Source organism: Dendrobates tinctorius, unplaced genomic scaffold (assembly GCF_039654945.1).
Source record: "Dendrobates tinctorius isolate UK_male_01 unplaced genomic scaffold, ASM3965494v1 ptg000014l, whole genome shotgun sequence".
Taxonomy (NCBI): Eukaryota; Metazoa; Chordata; class Amphibia; order Anura; family Dendrobatidae; genus Dendrobates; species Dendrobates tinctorius.
Genome location: NW_027361682.1, coordinates 2,702,014 through 2,719,230, shown reverse-complemented (window position 1 = coordinate 2,719,230; position 17,217 = coordinate 2,702,014). Strand labels below are relative to the sequence as shown.

Below are 17,217 nucleotides of genomic sequence, written 5' to 3'. Positions count from 1 at the left end.
GCTGTAGATAAGACCCCGATGTCGGTGCCGGCAGCTGATAGGCGAAAAATAGGTGACAGATTCCCTTTAAGACCTTCACAGCCGTCTACACATCATAGGGAAAATCTCATGACACACTCTACCCATCTACCTGATGATCCTGAGGAACATCGGGATCTTCTTGTTTACAGTCCTGTGGAAGAAGAGGACGGGGACATCTCTCTGGTGTTGTCCTCTCACTGGATAGAACTGGAGGAAACACATACAGGGACTGAATTCATTCTTTACTTACAGATAATTATAGGCTGTGTGTATTTAGTCCTATTACCTGGTGATGTGAGGGGCTGGGGAACCTCCATCATGACGTCCTTGTACAGATCTTTGTGTCCTTCTAAATACTCCCACTCCTCCATGGAGAAATAGACGGCGACATCCTGACACCTTATAGGAACCTGACACATACAATGCTACCGTCATCCCTCTGATCCCTCCATAGCGTTACTGTATAAGGTTCCCGTATTCCCAGCAGTGTCACCTCTCCAGTCAGCAGCTCAATCATCTTGTAGGTGAGTTCTAGGATCTTCTGGCCATTAATGTCCTCATGCATGAGGAGGTGAGGTGGAGGCACCGGGATTGGGCTCAGGGGTCTTCCCCATCCCTCAGACACAGGGGACTGACAGCGCTCACTAGAGGTCTTCTTCACTACTATGTAATCCTAGTTATGGAGAAACACATTAATAAACCTCACTACAGACATTTCCAGAGTCCTCACCTCTCCAGTTTGGTCCATCTGTTATTCCCATAGATAAGAATGATGTAATGTGACGTCATCAGAATTTCTCACCTCTCCAGTAAGCCGGAAGAGGATCTCTAGGGTGAGGTGTAATATCCTCTCCGCCATCTTGTCCCTGTCCCTTTCCATCCTTGTGGGGTCACTCAGGAGAATTCTCTTATATAGAAGATCTCCACTGAGAGGATCCGATATTGTAGGGACCTGAATGGGGAGAAGATGATGATGTAACATCATAAAGATCCCATGTAAGAAATCTCCGGAGCTGTTACCGGCTTCACATGATCACTACATCCAGTCATGGCCCCGTCCTGCCCCCGGTATAATACACAGTCCCATTATAGTCACACACAGAGATTTATCCCAGAATATCTACAATCCTACACCAAAAACACAGAACAAATCTAAATGAACTGAATCTTTATTAAATATTCCATAAAAACAAAGTTATAAATTGCAGGGAACATCCACAGAGATCGGGATGGCAGAACCAGGGACGACAGTAACAGATAACGATAGAACATTAATATAAACTACAGAAAACTGTAATCCCAGTAAATGTGATTGTCCCAGAAAGGTGCTGAATAAATTGAGAAAACCTAGAAGGGGATATGTGTCAGGGCAGAAATAATGATACTAATGACTAAAAAATGATAAGCACAACAGTATAGAAGGGTACACAGAGCGGCTGATGTAACCGACTCTGCGGTCACATGTGCACAGGGTCAGAGACACCAGGAAAAGATGGCGGATGTGGAGGATATTAACCCCATATACAGGAGTTAACCAATACAGGTAGTAGAGTGGGACTGAGAAGGAGGACAATATTGGAAAGACCATACAAACAGAGATAGAATTAATAAAGGGCTATTTGACCAAGAAGGAGAGCGATGGGGTGCTACGCCAGATGACCTGGCCTCCACAGTCACCAGACCTGAACCCTATCGAGATGGTTTGGGGTGAGCTGGACCGCAGAGTGAAGGCAAAAGGGCCAACAAGTGCTAAGCATCTTTGGGAACTCCTTCAAGACTGTTGGAAGACCATTTCAGGTGACTACCTCTTGAAGCTCATCAAGAGAATGCCAAGAGTGTGCAAAGCAGTAATCAAAGCAAAAGGTGGCTACTTTGAAGAATCTAGAATATAAGACATATTTTCAGTTGTTTCACACTGTTTTGTTAATTATATAATTCAACATGTGTTAATTCATAGTTTTGATGCCTTCAGAGTGAATCTACATTTTTCATAGTCATGAAAATAAACAAAAAACTCTTTGAATAAGAAGGTACTGTATATCCGGGCATGGTGTATCTTGCCCTCCCTGCCCTCATCATTGACAAGGCCGGGTTTGAAGTCAAGTGACCCACCCTACTTCCGACGAGGGAGTGCGTGGTGTGCCCGATTCGGATTTTGTGACAGAGCAGTTCTGATTGGTTTGCAGTATGTTAAATCATTCTCTCCACTGGTTTGACCCGACCCCCTGACAAAGGCTAGCGCCAAAACGTTGGGGCTTACGCCATCCCGGCAGGAGGAACATATGGGTAAATATTGGTCCTTTACTTTTTCTCTTCATATTTGCAGCCCTTATTCACAAACTGTAGCTTTACCTCGCTATATACCACTATTACTTGGGCTTGTATGTTATTGGCTGAATGACATCGTTCTCCCATTATGTACTTATTTGTATACATTGTTCTTACACCATCATTCTAATGTACTAGCGTCCCCTCCTGATGTGTTTGTCGCTCTCCAGTGTTTCCCTTATTTTTAAACTACTTGTCTTTTATGTGCTATTTCTTTTCAGTCATATATAGTACTTTTGTACCTTTTCTAGGCTGTACACAATTATTGTAGGTTCTTTGAATAGCAGGGGCTCTACAGTCACCTATTTGTTACATGCTCAACTTTTAATTCATTTAGCCCATTCAATACTACTTTCTTACTATTTATGCACCATTTTGAGATACTGCCCCTTTTGTTCCCAGTACAGGTAGTAGAGTGGAACTGGAAACAAAGAAGGACAAAAAAGGGCGGAAGGGGAGGGACTATTATCATGGTTCTACCCCTCAGTATTTCTGGTATACAGTTACTGACAGCTCAGTCATCCAGTCTGGAGCAGGGGCATGCTGAGCTGTCAGTGTGTTTATTGACAGCTCGGCCATCCAATCTGAGACTGGGAGGCACTGGCTGTCTCCAGGGAATCATTATCACAGGTGATTGCCAGGCTATTTAACTGAGCTGTATCTCCCAGATCTCTGCCAGACATATGTTCAGCTTCTTTGTGGTTTTTCACTCTGTGCCTTTCATACTGTTTGTAGATATTTTGCTGCCCGACCTTGAATCTCGTTCTGCCCATACATCTGTTTAACCCCTTCTGCTCTAATCTGCTGGTATTCTGACCTCAGAACTTTACCTGACTACGCCTCTTTTTCTATTTATGACATATCTTCCTGGCTTCTAACATCGGACTCCCTGACTATCCCGTCTCATGGCATACAAAGAAAGATAGCAATAATAACGGAATAAATATAGACAGATCAGCAATAACATGCAAACTGACATCAGTGTGGTCTGTATGTAAGGAGTAATACCCAAAAAATTCTCTGCTATCGCCCTCTCTCGGCAGTTGCCCAATTAGCATCTTAGGCTACTTTCACACTAGCGTTTTTTAGCGCTGCGCATCGTGCGCAATAGAAACGCATGCAAAAAATGCATAATGCGTTTGCTTATTTTATGAGCATGCTTTTTAACCAGTTTCTAGCCATGTTAACTCTTAAAACGCACGCCAGCATTCCCATAGACTGTAATGTGATTTTTTTTGCACATTCCGTGTGCATGCGTTTTTGTCACACAGGTTGGAGGCACAAAAAATGCGACAGGGTGCGTCCGATGCTCCTAGGCGCACACTACAAAAACCACATGCGCACAAAAACGCAAACGCTAGACCATGCGCACCCATGTTAAAGATTGGGGCTCAGGACGCATGCGCATATACGCGCACGATGCGCTGCGCTAAAAACCGCTAGTGTGAAACCAGCCTTAGGGAGGCCTCTCTAATTTTTTTGCATGGTGCCACATGCTACTGTACCACTGACACAAAGGGTCTTGAAGAGTGGGATGCTGGTGTAAACGTTACCTATGTAAAGGTGATAACCCATATCCCACTGTGGAAGCAGCAATTCCCACACAATTTTCCCCACTCACCCCAGGACAGAGAGCATTGCACTCCGGGGATGGTCAATGCGGATGTCCTTCCCCTCATAGACCCTAAACCTGTGGCTGTACCCCGAGGTACTCTCACACAGCTTGTACGGCTTAATTCCATACCTGGCCCTGTTACTGGGCATGTATTGTCAGATGTTTAGCCTCCCTTTTGTTAAGAACCAGAGATTCATATATAGACGTCCCTATGGGAGTTGTGCACTTTATCACTATAACTTAAAAAATTTTGGGATCTCATCAAATCATGTCCTTGTCATGGCCATACAAAATACCGGTGTGCTGTAGAGTATATCAGCAGTCCAGTACTACTTAAGCTCTGGTTTTCTGACTATGATCATATACAGCATAATGCACCAAAAAGTCACAATTTCTGCTGCATTTACAGGTGTCCATCTGAAGTATGATGACGTGGTATTTTGGATGAAAAATTGATGGCCTGTCCTCTCTATCACACAGTCCCTGCTCCCCCATTACCACTCACTAGTGCAGACTTCTCCTCCAGCTCTTACATGTGGAGCCGGCTGTACCCTAATGTGCAGAGTCCCGATGCTCCCCCAGGACTGAGTCCTGTCCCCTCTATCACACAGTCCCTGCTGCCCCATTACCGCTCACCAGTGCAGACTTCTCCTCCAGCTCTTACATGTGGAGCCGGCTGTACCCTAACGTGCAGAGTCCCAGTGCTCCCCAGGACTGAGTCCTGTCCCCTCTATTACACAGTCTCTGCTGCCCCATTACCGCTCTCCAGTGCAGACTTCTCCTCCAGCTCTTACATGTGGAGCCGGCTGTACCCTAATGTGCAGAGTCCCGATGCTCCCCAGGACTGAGTCCTGTCCCCTCTATCACACAGTCCCTGCTCCCCCATTACCGCTCACCAGTGCAAACTTCTTCTCCAGCTCTTACATGTGGAGCCGGCAGTACCCTAATGTGCAGAGTCCCGGTGCCCCCCCAGGACTGAGTCCTGTCCCCTCTATCACACAGTCCCTGCTCCCCCATTACCGCTCACCAGTGCAGACTTCTCCTCCAGCTCTTACATGAGGAGCCGGCTGTACCCTAATGTGCAGAGTCCCGGTGCCCCCCCAGGACTGAGTCCTGTCCCCTCTATCACACAGTCCCTGCTCCCCCATTACCGCTCACCAGTGCAGACTTCTCCTCCAGCTCTTACATGTGGAGCCGGCTGTACCCTAATGTGCAGAGTCCCGGTGCTCCCCCAGGACTGAGTCCTGTCCCCCCTATAACACAGTGCCTGCTACCCCATTACCGCTCACCAATGCAGACTTCTCCTCCAGCTCTTACATGTGGAGCCGGCAGTACCCTAATGTGCAGAGTCCCGGTGCTCCCCCAGGACTGAGTCCGGTCCCCTCTATCACACAGTCCCTGCACCCCCATTACCGCTCACCAGTGCAGACTTCTCCTCCAGCTCTTACATGTGGAGCCGGATGTACCCTAATGTGCAGAGTCCCGGTGCCCCCCAGGACTGAGTCCTGTCCCCTCTATCACACAGTCCCTGCTCCTCCATTACCGCTCACCAGTGCAGACTTCTCCTCCAGCTCTTACATGTTGAGCCGGCTGTACCCTAATGTGCAGAGTCCCGGTGCCCCCCCAGGACTGAGTCCTGTCCCCTCTATCACACAGTCCCTGCTACCCCATTACCGCTCACCAATGCAGACTTCTCCTCCAGCTCTTGCATGTGGAGCCGGCTGTACCCTAATGTGCAGAGTCCCGGTGCTCCCCCAGGACTGAGTCCGGTCCCCTCTATCACACAGTCCCTGCACCCCCATTACCGCTCACCAGTGCAGACTTCTCCTCCAGCTCTTACATGTGGAGCCGGCTGTACCCTAATGTGCAGAGTCCCGGTGCCCCCCCAGGACTGAGTCCTGTCCCCTCTATCACACAGTCCCTGCTCCCCCATTACCGCTCACCAGTGCAGACTTCTCCTCCAGCTCTTACATGTGGAGCCGGCTGTACCCTAATGTGCAGAGTCCCGGTGCTCCCCCAGGACTGAGTCCTGTCCCCTCTATCACACAGTCCCTGCTCCCCCATTACCGCTCACCAGTGCAGACTTCTCCTCCAGCTCTTACATGTGGAGCCGGCTGTACCCTAATGTGCAGAGTCCCGGTGCTCCCCCAGGACTGAGTCCTGTCCCCTCTATCACACAGTCCCTGCTCCCCCATTACCACTCACCAGTGCAGACTTCTCCTCCAGCTCTTACATGTGGAGCCGGCTGAACCCTATTGTGCAGAGTCCCGGTGCCCCCCCAGGACTGAGTCCTGTCCCCTCTATCACACAGTCCCTGCTCCCCCATTACCACTCACCAGTGCAGACTTCTCCTCCAGCTCTTACATGTGGAGCCGGCTGTACCCTAATGTGCAGAGTCCCGGTGCTCCCCCAGGACTGAGTCCTGTCCCCTCTATCACACAGTCCCTGCTCCCCTATTACCTCTCACCAGTGCAGACTTCTCCTCCAGCTCTTACATGTGGAGCCGGCTGAACCCTATTGTGCAGAGTCCCGGTGCCCCCCCAGGACTGAGTCCTGTCCCCTCTATCACACAGTCCCTGCTCCCCCATTACCACTCACCAGTGCAGACTTCTCCTCCAGCTCTTACATGTGGAGCCGGCTGTACCCTAATGTGCAGAGTCCCGGTGCCCCCCAGGACTGAGTCCTGTCCCCTCTATCACACAGTCCCTGCTCCCCCATTACCACTCACCAGTGCAGACTTCTCCTCCAGCTCTTACATGTGGAGCCGGCTGAACCCTATTGTGCAGAGTCCCGGTGCTCCCCCAGGACTGAGTCCTGTCCCCTCTATCACACAGTCCCTGCTCCCCCATTACCGCTCACCAGTGCAGACTTCTCCTCCAGCTCTTACATGTGGAGCCGGCTGTACCCTAATGTGCAGAGTCCCGGTGCTCCCCCAGGACTGAGTCCTGTCCCCTCTATCACACAGTCCCTGCTCCCCCATTACCGCTCACCAGTGCAGACTTCTCCTCCAGCTCTTACATGTGGAGCCGGCTGTACCCTAATGTGCAGAGTCCCGGTGCTCCCCAGGACTGAGTCCTGTCCCCTCTATCACACAGTCCCTGCTCCCCCATTACCGCTCACCAGTGCAGACTTCTCCTCCAGCTCTTACATGTCGCCTCTTCCGCCCATCCTGCTCCTCCCCCATGTAGTGATCATGTGACGGTGACGTCATCACAGGTCCTGGCCGCAGGCTCCGCAGTGTACAGTGTAGTGTGTAGCTGTTCCGGCTCCTCCTCCTTTCCCGCTCTCTCCGCTGTAGCCCTCAGTGTGAGGTGATAGGTCGCAGTGCTGGGGCGCGGCCTCACATTCTCCCTCCGCTGCAGGCAGCTCAGCACTGAGGCGTCTAGAATGGAGTGGCTATGGGGAGCTCCTCCTCCAGTCTCCATTGTAGTCGCCTCTTCTTCCTGGAATGGCTGCAGGGTATAATGGCGCAGACATCACAGGTCAGACAGGAAGGGTCTTTCCTCTGCTCTAGAGTTTATGGATTTGGGTAAAATTCTTTTTTCCTGATTTATAAATCTTACATTTTTCTTGTCACTTTCTGTAATATAAATAATTCCGCTCAGCGCTGATTGTTCAGTGTCACCAGAGTGTGAATTCTCCTGTCTGTCACCATCCTGTCCGCAGCCGCGACACTGAGGAGAGGGCGGAGCTTCAGACACTGAGGAGAGGGCGGAGCTTCACGGGGAGAAAGAGCGCCACCCACAGGTATCATAAGAGTGCGTCACTGACATCATAAAAGAGAGCGCCACCGACAGTCATCATAAGAGAGCGCCACCGACAGTCATCATAACAGAGAGCCACCGACAGTCATCATAAAAGAGAGCGCCACTGACAGTCATCATAAAAGAGAGCGCCACCGACAGTCATCATAAAAGAGAGCACCACCGACAGTCATCAAAAGAGAGCGCCACCGACAGTCATCATAAAAGAGAGCGCCACCGACAGTCATCATAAAAGAGAGCGCCACCGACAGTCATCATAAGAGAGCTTCAGTGACAATCATCATAAAAGAGCACATCCAAAAGTCACCATAAAAGTGCACCACCGACAGTCACCATAAAAGAGAGCCACCGACAGTCACCATAAAAGAGAGCACATCCAACAGTCACCATAAAAGAGAGCCACCGACAGTCACCATAAAAGAGCGCAACCTGCAGTCAACATAACAGCGCAATGGACAGTCTTCATAAAAGAGATCAACTGACAGTCATAATAAAAGAGCAAAACCGACAGTTATCATAAAAGAGAACAACAGACGTTAATAATCATCTTTATTTTTATATAAAACCAACATATTCCACATCTGTGAGGGACAAAGTAAAATGCTCTCCCCTCCTGAAATGTGCCCCCACCCTTGGGATTCCACAGGATCATTATTTTTTTTTAATTAAAAGAGCTAGAAAGAAACTCTTTGAAGCTCTTAAAGGGAATCTGTCACCCCTTTTTTCGAATATGAGCTGCCGGCACCGACATCAGGGGCTTATCTACAACATTCTGTAATACTGTAGATAAGCCCCTTTTGTAACCTGAAAGAGAAGAAAAAGGAGTTAGATTATACTCACCGGAGGGGGCTGTCCGGTCCGATGGGTGTTGCAGTCCGGCGCCTCCCATCTTCATACGATGCCGTCCTCTTCTTCCCTTCCTGTCGGCCCTGTTGAGGGCAGAGCAGAATACTGCAGTGTGCAGGTGCCGGTCCTCTCCCAGCGCCTGCGCACTACAGGACTCTGCTCTGCCCTCAACAGGGCAGAGCAGTGCGCCTGTGCAGGAGCCGCGACAGGAAGGAAAGAAGAGGACGGCATCGTATGAAGATGGGAGGCGCCAGACCGCATCGCCCCCGGTGAGTATAATCTAACATGTTTTTCTTTCAGGTTACATCGGGGGCTTATCTACAGCATTACAGATTGCTGTAGATAAGCCCCTGATGTCGGTGCCGGCAGCTCATTCGAAAAAAGTGTTGACAGATTCCCTTTAAAGGGGTTGTCCACTACTTTAAATTAACACCCCAATGTATTCCCCCGGGGACCCTAATGAATTTGTGAAAGGCCGCTATCCTTGGCCTCTCACAGGCAGCACATGACCCAGCACTGACGTCACATCAAGTGAGACCTGACTCAGCGCTGGGTCCCCGTTGTGGCTGCTGGGTTGTGGGTGGGGTTACCCTCGCATCACACCCAGTATCCGCTGCGCGCTTTCTCAATGAATGGGCGCGCGGTGGATGCCGGGTGTGATGCGGGGGTATAACCCCGCCCACAGCCTGGCAGCCAGCGCGGAAGGAGGAAGAGGGACTTCCGGCTGTAGCCGGGGGTCACGTGCTGCCCGTGAGCGGCCAGTGATAGCGCCGCTCACAGGCAGTATAGGCAACATGAGGTATTTACAAAATTCATTAGGGGCCCCGGGGGGATACATTGGGGGGTTAAATTAAATAAGTGGACAATCCGTTTAACACAAGGGTGGGAACTTTTTTTGCAGCTGCAGCCAGCTGGCTCTTTTGTCTGACATGGAGATACTGTTGTACAAAAAGTCACAGCAGGCTCTGAGGTATTGAATCTGGAAAATGACCTATAATAACAGAATGCAATATCTCTGACAGTAGCCGAACACATAATCGGAATTCCTTTCCCCACGCGCCCATATTATTTAGCCACCTCCAGAACCCTGAATTATGGAGTTATTAAGCATAGCTAATAGGAATTGCATTCATCCTTACACATCTATATATGGCTCAATAAACATAATTTTATTATATTGTTTAATTATATTTCCCTGATCCCTTGAATGTGTTATATGATACTCCTATATGCATATATACATATATATAGTGATTTTGTTAGTGATTCTTGTTAGGGATTATTGTTATTATTATTTTTCTATACATACTTGCTTCGGTGTTTGATGGCCGTTTTATAGCATGGTGCATATATTGTGCCAGGTGCTGATTAGATAAGCTGCTATGGTGCCTACCATTAGCCCGCTTTTAGGGCGCTATTTGTATTGGGGTTAATCTTCCATTTATTACAAATATCTTTGTTTTTATTAACATTTGGCACCATATACGGATATATATTGGGCTGCTTTGTATAAGGCATATGCCGTGTATACCTTTGTATGTTTGCCCATTCTTTTGCCAGTACTTGCAATGGTGCGTCCTGTTTCTCCATTGCAGTGCGCCTGCACCCTGCTCTCTGTGCGTCGCTGGCTCGCAGCTCAGCGATGCGCCGGTTTCTGGGTCACGTGGGGCCCGCGTGACTCCGATTGTCGGCTGCTCGCGTGAGCGCGATCCTGCGGACGTGACGTCATCAGGGGGCTGCGCGGCTGCAATGAGGATTTCCGGGCTCTGTATTATTTAAAGACCATATGTGTTACTAGGACCTTATGCCCCTTGATAAAGGTACGCCGAAATGCGCGTCGGGGCGGGTAGGACTGTGCAGGAAGGCGGCTTTGCCTCTCTAAGGTACTTGTATATATATCTTTTCATTATGGTGCACGCTTAGTGCTGTTTATTTATTTGATGAATGTGGCCTAATTCTCGCCTTGATAATCTTGCCTATTTTGGGTATTCTCTATTGCCATTGTGCATACAGTGGGGAAAAAAAGTATTTAGTCAGTCAGCAATAGTGCAAGTTCCACCACTTAAAAAGATGAGAGGCGTCTGTAATTTACATCATAGGTAGACCTCAACTATGGGAGACAAACTGAGAAAAAAAAATCCAGAAAATCACATTGTCTGTTTTTTTTTCATTTTATTTGCCTATTATGGTGGAAAATAAGTATTTGGTCAGAAACAAAATTTCATCTCAATACTTTGTGATATATCCTTTGTTGGCAATGACAGAGGTCAAACGTTTTCTGTAAGTCTTCACAAGGTTGCCACACACTGTTGTTGGTATGTTGGCCCATTCCTCCATGCAGATCTCCTCTAGAGCAGCGATGTTTTTGGCTTTTCGCTTGGCAACACGGACTTTCAACTCCCTCCAAAGGTTTTCTATAGGGTTGAGATCTGGAGACTGGCTAGGCCACTCCAGGACCTTGAAATGCTTCTTACGAAGCCACTCCTTCGTTGCCCTGGCGGTGTGCTTTGGATCATTGTCATGTTGAAAGACCGAGCCACGTTTCATCTTCAATGCCCTTGCTGATGGAAGGAGGTTTGCACTCAAAATCTCTCGATACATGGCCCCATTCATTCTTTCATGTACCCGGATCAGTCGTCCTGGCCCCTTTGCAGAGAAACAGCCCCAAAGCATGATGTTTCCACCACCATGCTTTACAGTAGGTATGGTGTTTGATGGATGCAACTCAGTATTCTTTTTCCTCCAAACACGACAAGTTGTGTTTCTACCAAACAGTTCCAGTTTGGTTTCATCAGACCATAGGACATTCTCCCAAAACTCCTCTGGATCATCCAAATGCTCTCTAGCAAACTTCAGACGGGCCCGGACATGTACAGGCTTAAGCAGTGGGACACGTCTGGCACTGCAGGATCTGAGTCCATGGTGGCGTAGTGTGTTACTTATGGTAGGCCTTGTTACATTGGTCCCAGCTCTCTGCAGTTCATTCACTAGGTCCCCCCGCGTGGTTCTGGGATTTTTGCTCACCGTTCTTGTGATCATTCTGACCCCACAGGGTGGGATTTTGCGTGGAGCACCAGATCGAGGGAGATTATCAGTGGTCTTGTATGTCTTCCATTTTCTAATTATTGCTCCCACAGTTGATTTCTTCACTCCAAGCTGGTTGGCTATTGCAGATTCAGTCTTCCCAGCCTGGTGCAGGGCTACAATTTTGTTTCTGGTGTCCTTTGACAGCTCTTTGGTCTTCACCATAGTGGAGTTTGGAGTCAGACTGTTTGAGGGTGTGCACAGGTGTCTTTTTATACTGATAACAAGTTTAAACAGGTGCCATTACTACAGGTAATGAGTGGAGGAAAGAGGAGACTCTTAAAGAAGAAGTTACAGGTCTGTGAGACCCAGAAATCTTGATTGCTTGTTTCTGACCAAATACTTATTTTCCACCATGATATGCAAATAAAATGAAAAAAAAAGACAATGTGATTTTCTGGATTTTTTTTTCTCAGTTTGTCTCTCATAGTTGAGGTCTACCTATGATGTAAATTACAGACGCCTCTCATCTTTTTAAGTGGTGGAACTTGCACTATTGCTGACTGACTAAATACTTTTTTGCCCCACTGTATATGAGAAATGTGTTGTGTTCACTACTATGATGGTATGTACCTTCCTTCTGACATACCTACCTTGGGCCTCCTACATGTGGTTAGAATGACCTTTCCATCTTCTAGCCTCACTTTGTGCCTGTTCGTCTGTATGATATTTTATGTACCAATAAAATTGATTTTATTTGCTTTTTTGACCCTATGACTGGTTTTGTCCTCTGTCTGTGAATATCTCTGAGAGTAGCCGAACACAATCGGAATTCCTTTCCCCACGCGCCCATATTATTTAGCCACCTCCAGAACTCTGAATTATGGAGTTATAAAGCATAGCTAATAGGAATTACATACCATAGGCATATTTGGTCTCTATGCTCAGATAAAATCCAGTAGAACTCAGTGGCGGCACTTCAAACCCATTCAGAACTTTGGGCGCAAAGTTATGGGCCACCCATGATTCTGGACATTATCTATCTATAGATATATCTATGGATAGATATAGATATATGGATAGATAGATCTATAGATCTATCTATAGATCAATCTATAGATATATCCATCTATAGATATATCTATCTATAGATAGACAGATATATCTATAGATAGATAGTGTGGTACAGCAAAGGATGTAGTGCTGGATGGGAGATACATTTCTCCCAGCAGGATAAAGTTTGACCGGGATTTTCCCTAAAATGAAGGACCTGCAATGATGTCACAGTCATGTGATCAACCCATGTGAAGTGTCCCTCACCTGTGGGTGGGGTTATGGGCTATGTAATGGAGGTTGGTGTTTGGCACAAGGTGAGTGTGTGTGTGGAAGATATTAGGAACTTGGCTGGAGTTAGCCTGAATTTGTTATGCTGGACTAGCTGTGCAGCAAAGCTTTAGCAGCAAGACTCAAAACAACCCTGGGAATGGCACCTGGCGGACACCGCTTAGTTAAGCCCGTCCCGTGCAAGGGTCTGAGACCAGTGGTTCTCCAAGTTAGAGTATATTTGTGTTTTTCTTTACTTTCTGTTAACCTGCTGTTTAAAGTGACATTAAACCACTGAAGTTGGACTCTAAGCCTGCGTGTTGCCTCAGTTACAGCAGCCCTGCCACTGCTTACCAGAGCAAATCCCGACATTCTATAAAAATAGACTTTGTGACTTTCAGAGTCCCTCCTTCATAAATGAAACAGGATGTGTCTGATGATGTGTCACACACCACATGGCCAGATAAGGTTGTAAAATGTTAAAATGACATTTCCCAGTGAATGCATTTGTCTTGGTTGAAAGCAATGCTAAAGTTGAAAGAAGCATCAAAAACACTACGTGTGAACATAGCTCAAGTGGTGAAGGAGTATTTTTGTTTTGGGGTATTTATTTTGCCTTATATACAAATCATTATCGTGGAAAGGATGTACCTAACATATTTCCCAGGAAAATCCATTTTGGTTTCGTTTTTGTATATTTTATTGTGCACCTGTAAAAGTGGCTTAAGACTCTGACAACATTGTTCACAGCAGTGACCTGGGAGTCAGAAATGCTTCCAGGGGTCTTCCCCATGATGTTCCCATGTCATTTGAGCACTGCTCCCATCAATTTCCAGTTTTTAGACCCTAAAAAGACCCCCGGGGGGGTCGCAGCAACAAATCTCGAGTTACCCATAGACTTACATTGGGCTTGTTGCTCGGGTCGAGCACCCAAGCATTTGAATATGCTCGAAACGAGCACCAGAGCATTTTAGTGCTCGCCCATCACTATTGCCGAATACAGCTGAGAAAAAAAATATGCAGATCTGCATGGCCTCATGAATAATATTGGTCTAATTTTTTCATTGAATTGCACTCATCTGAATTTTATGCCAGTGTGAGCAGGGCCTTACAGAGATAAGTGTGCCCCTACTGCCGATCAGTGCAGGTTCCAACTGTTGGAAACCACTGATGACCTTGGATAGGTGATACAGGGGTCATCTGATAAAAACGAGTTCTCTCATGGAAGCATCGTTATAAGATACAATTTTCCCCCATAAATAGTGAGATTTTATTATTCTGTATTCCAGGAATGGCCAATTTATTTTCCCAAGGGGCCACCACATGAGAGACTGTGACTGTTGTGGAGGCTGAACCAATAGGCTGAAATTCTGCTCAATATTATCTGTATCACTTAATACTGAGCAGAATTAATTCCACTGAGTCGCTGCTATATGTCACAATAGGACTGATTGTTACTTGTAACAGAGAATCAGCTCCATATAATTCACTGCTTTTTCTAAAATCTATAAATCATTTGCTCCCTTTATTCAGCCATTGTACCTTGGGAAACAGCTACACACAGTACGATGCTCCCACCACAGTACAATGCTACCACATATACCATGCCTCCACAGCCTTAGTCACACACAACGATGCATACACTCACAGTACAATGCCCCCATAATGTACCATGGCCCCACATCCCCAGCCCCACACAGTACAATGCCCCCACAGCACCCCATCAAAATTTGATGGCTCCACACAGACAATATGATGGCCTCACAGCATGATGGATCTCAGAGCACCCCCACACATGGTTTGATGGTCACACTGTCCCCCACAAGAGTAATGGCACCCATATATCCCCACAGACAGTAATGATGGTCCTCACAGCCCTCCTCACACACGATGGACCCCACAGGAAGCCACACCAGGTATGACAGTCCTCACAGTGCCCCACACATAGTAACACAGTAATTAAGGTTGAAGGAAGACTTTAAAAGTCCATCTAGTTCAACCCATATCCTAACCCAACCTGCCCTAACATGTTGATCCAGAGGAAGGTAAAAAAAAACCCATGGTATAATGGTTCTTGTGTGCCCCTATACACAGTATAATCCCCCACAACACCCCAGAAAGTATTTTGGTCAACACAGCCCCCGTATATAGTAAGAGCCTCCACACACATAGCCACTTATATTCACTCACAGCCCCCCTATATACCGATGAACAAAAAAAACACCACCTTTTCCCCATTTTCCCGGTTTCTGCGCCTCTTTCCTGCATGCACGCATGTTCTGCACAAGACACTTGTGCCGAATAGTGGGAGGAGACAGCGTGCTGCACTATGCCCAGGACTAATGTATACTATGTACATAGATTTGAGTTACTGCAAATTACGTCCTTCTTGGCTAAAAATACTCAACATTGTTAAGAGTATTTTTATCCCTCTGTAAAATATGTAGTGTGACCTCTTCCAGAGCCCATCCTATGGAGAATTAGGGGCACCCGAATCAGACACTCAGCAACTGATGGCCCCTTAACCCCTTTATGACCGTTTTGCATTTTCGTTTTTTGCTCCCCTTCTTCCCAGAGCCTAAACTTTTTTATTTTTTGGTCAAAATGACCACGTTAGGGCTTGTTTTTTTGCGGGACGAGTTGTATTTTTGAACGACTCCATTGGTTTCACATATCATGTACTGAAAACGGGAAAAAATTCCAAGTGCGGTGAAATTTCAAAAAAAAAAAGGTGCAATACCACAGTTGTTTTTTTTAACCATGTTCACTATATGCTAAAATCGACCTGCCATTATGATTCACCAGGTCATTACGAGTTCATAACATGGACATAACAAACATGTATAGGTTCTTTGTTATTTAAGAGTTGGAAAAAAAAAAAAAAAACTTTGGTAAAAAAAAAAAATGGCGCTATTTTCCTAGACCTATAGCGTCTCCATTTTTCATGATCTGGAGCAGGGTGAGGGAATTTTTTTTGCTTATCAAGCTGACATTTTTATTGATACCATTTTGGTGTAGATACGATCTTTTGATCACCCGTTATTGCACTTTATTGCAATGTAGCTGCGTCTAAAAAAACCGTAATTCTGGCATTTTGACTTTTTTCACATTACGCCGTTTAGCGATCAGGTTAATTTCTTTTGTATTGATAGATCGGGCGATTCTGCATGCGGCGATACCAAATATGTGTATGTTTGATTTTTTTAAATTGTTTTATTTTGAATGAGTTGAAAGGGGCTGATCTGAACTTTTTTTTTAATATTTTAAAAACATTTTTATTTTTTGCATGCTTCAATTGTCTTCATGGGAAACTAGAAGCTGCCTTATCCCGATCGCCACTGCTACACACAGATGATGATCAGATTGCCTGTGTATAACAAATGCTCACTTGCTATGAGGGCCGACCACCGGGCTGCACTCATAGCATTCGGGCTATGACAACCATTGAGGTCTGCTGAAGAACTCTGGGTGTCATGTAAACCCATCGTTGACACACGATCACATGATGGGGTTACCGATTGGTGGGATTTTAGAAGGGCTTCCAATAAGTGTGAGTCAAAAGCCACTGTCAGAGGTTGACAGCAGCATTTAACAGGTTAACAGCAATGGGTGGATCGTGATTCCACCCGCAACTGTTAGAAGCACATGTCAGCTGTTCAAAACAGCTGACATGTGCTGGAAAAGATGTGGGCTCAGCGCTGGAGCCCACATCAAAGAGAGCAATTTCGACGTGGGCATATTATTACAACTGTTGGAACGGGGTTAATAATCATCCATAAAAAAATGTTGTTCTATATGACTTCTAAAATGGACCAGGCTGTATGGGTCAGAGAATGGTAAGTAGCCATAGAAAGGTGACGTACACTGAGAAACACAGCTGGGACCTAATAAATTTTTTTACATTAGCGATTATCATGTTTTTATTTACTTTTTCTAAAAAAAATATATATATTAAATATATATATTTTTCAAAACATAAGACGCACCCCAAATTTTGGTAAGGAAAATTTGAAAAAAAAAATTAAATAAAATGAGGGTGTCTTATAGTCTGAACATACGGTAGCTTACGTGTGAGGGTGGTGTATTGGCATCAAAGGTAGCAGGGTCTGTGCTGCAGGAAACCAGCGGGGGTTGGAAGATGTTGCAGGCCCTGGGTGGGAGAAGGGGGTGTCCCAGCGGTGCAAAGCTGCAGGTCCTGGCTTGGAATGAGGGGGTTTCAGCGGAGAGACAGAGCTGAGTGTACCGATTTCCCAGCTGCAGGCTTCAGGAAGATGGTTGACCTCAGCTGAAGACCCG

General features: G+C 46.5%; 1 protein-coding gene across 1 annotated transcript in view; it reads right to left on the bottom strand.

Annotated features, from left to right (window-relative positions):
• The window catches only part of LOC141073618 (uncharacterized), a 295,600-nt gene that overhangs the window by 37,266 nt on the left and 241,117 nt on the right, over positions 1–17,217 (bottom strand). The window lies entirely within an intron of this gene.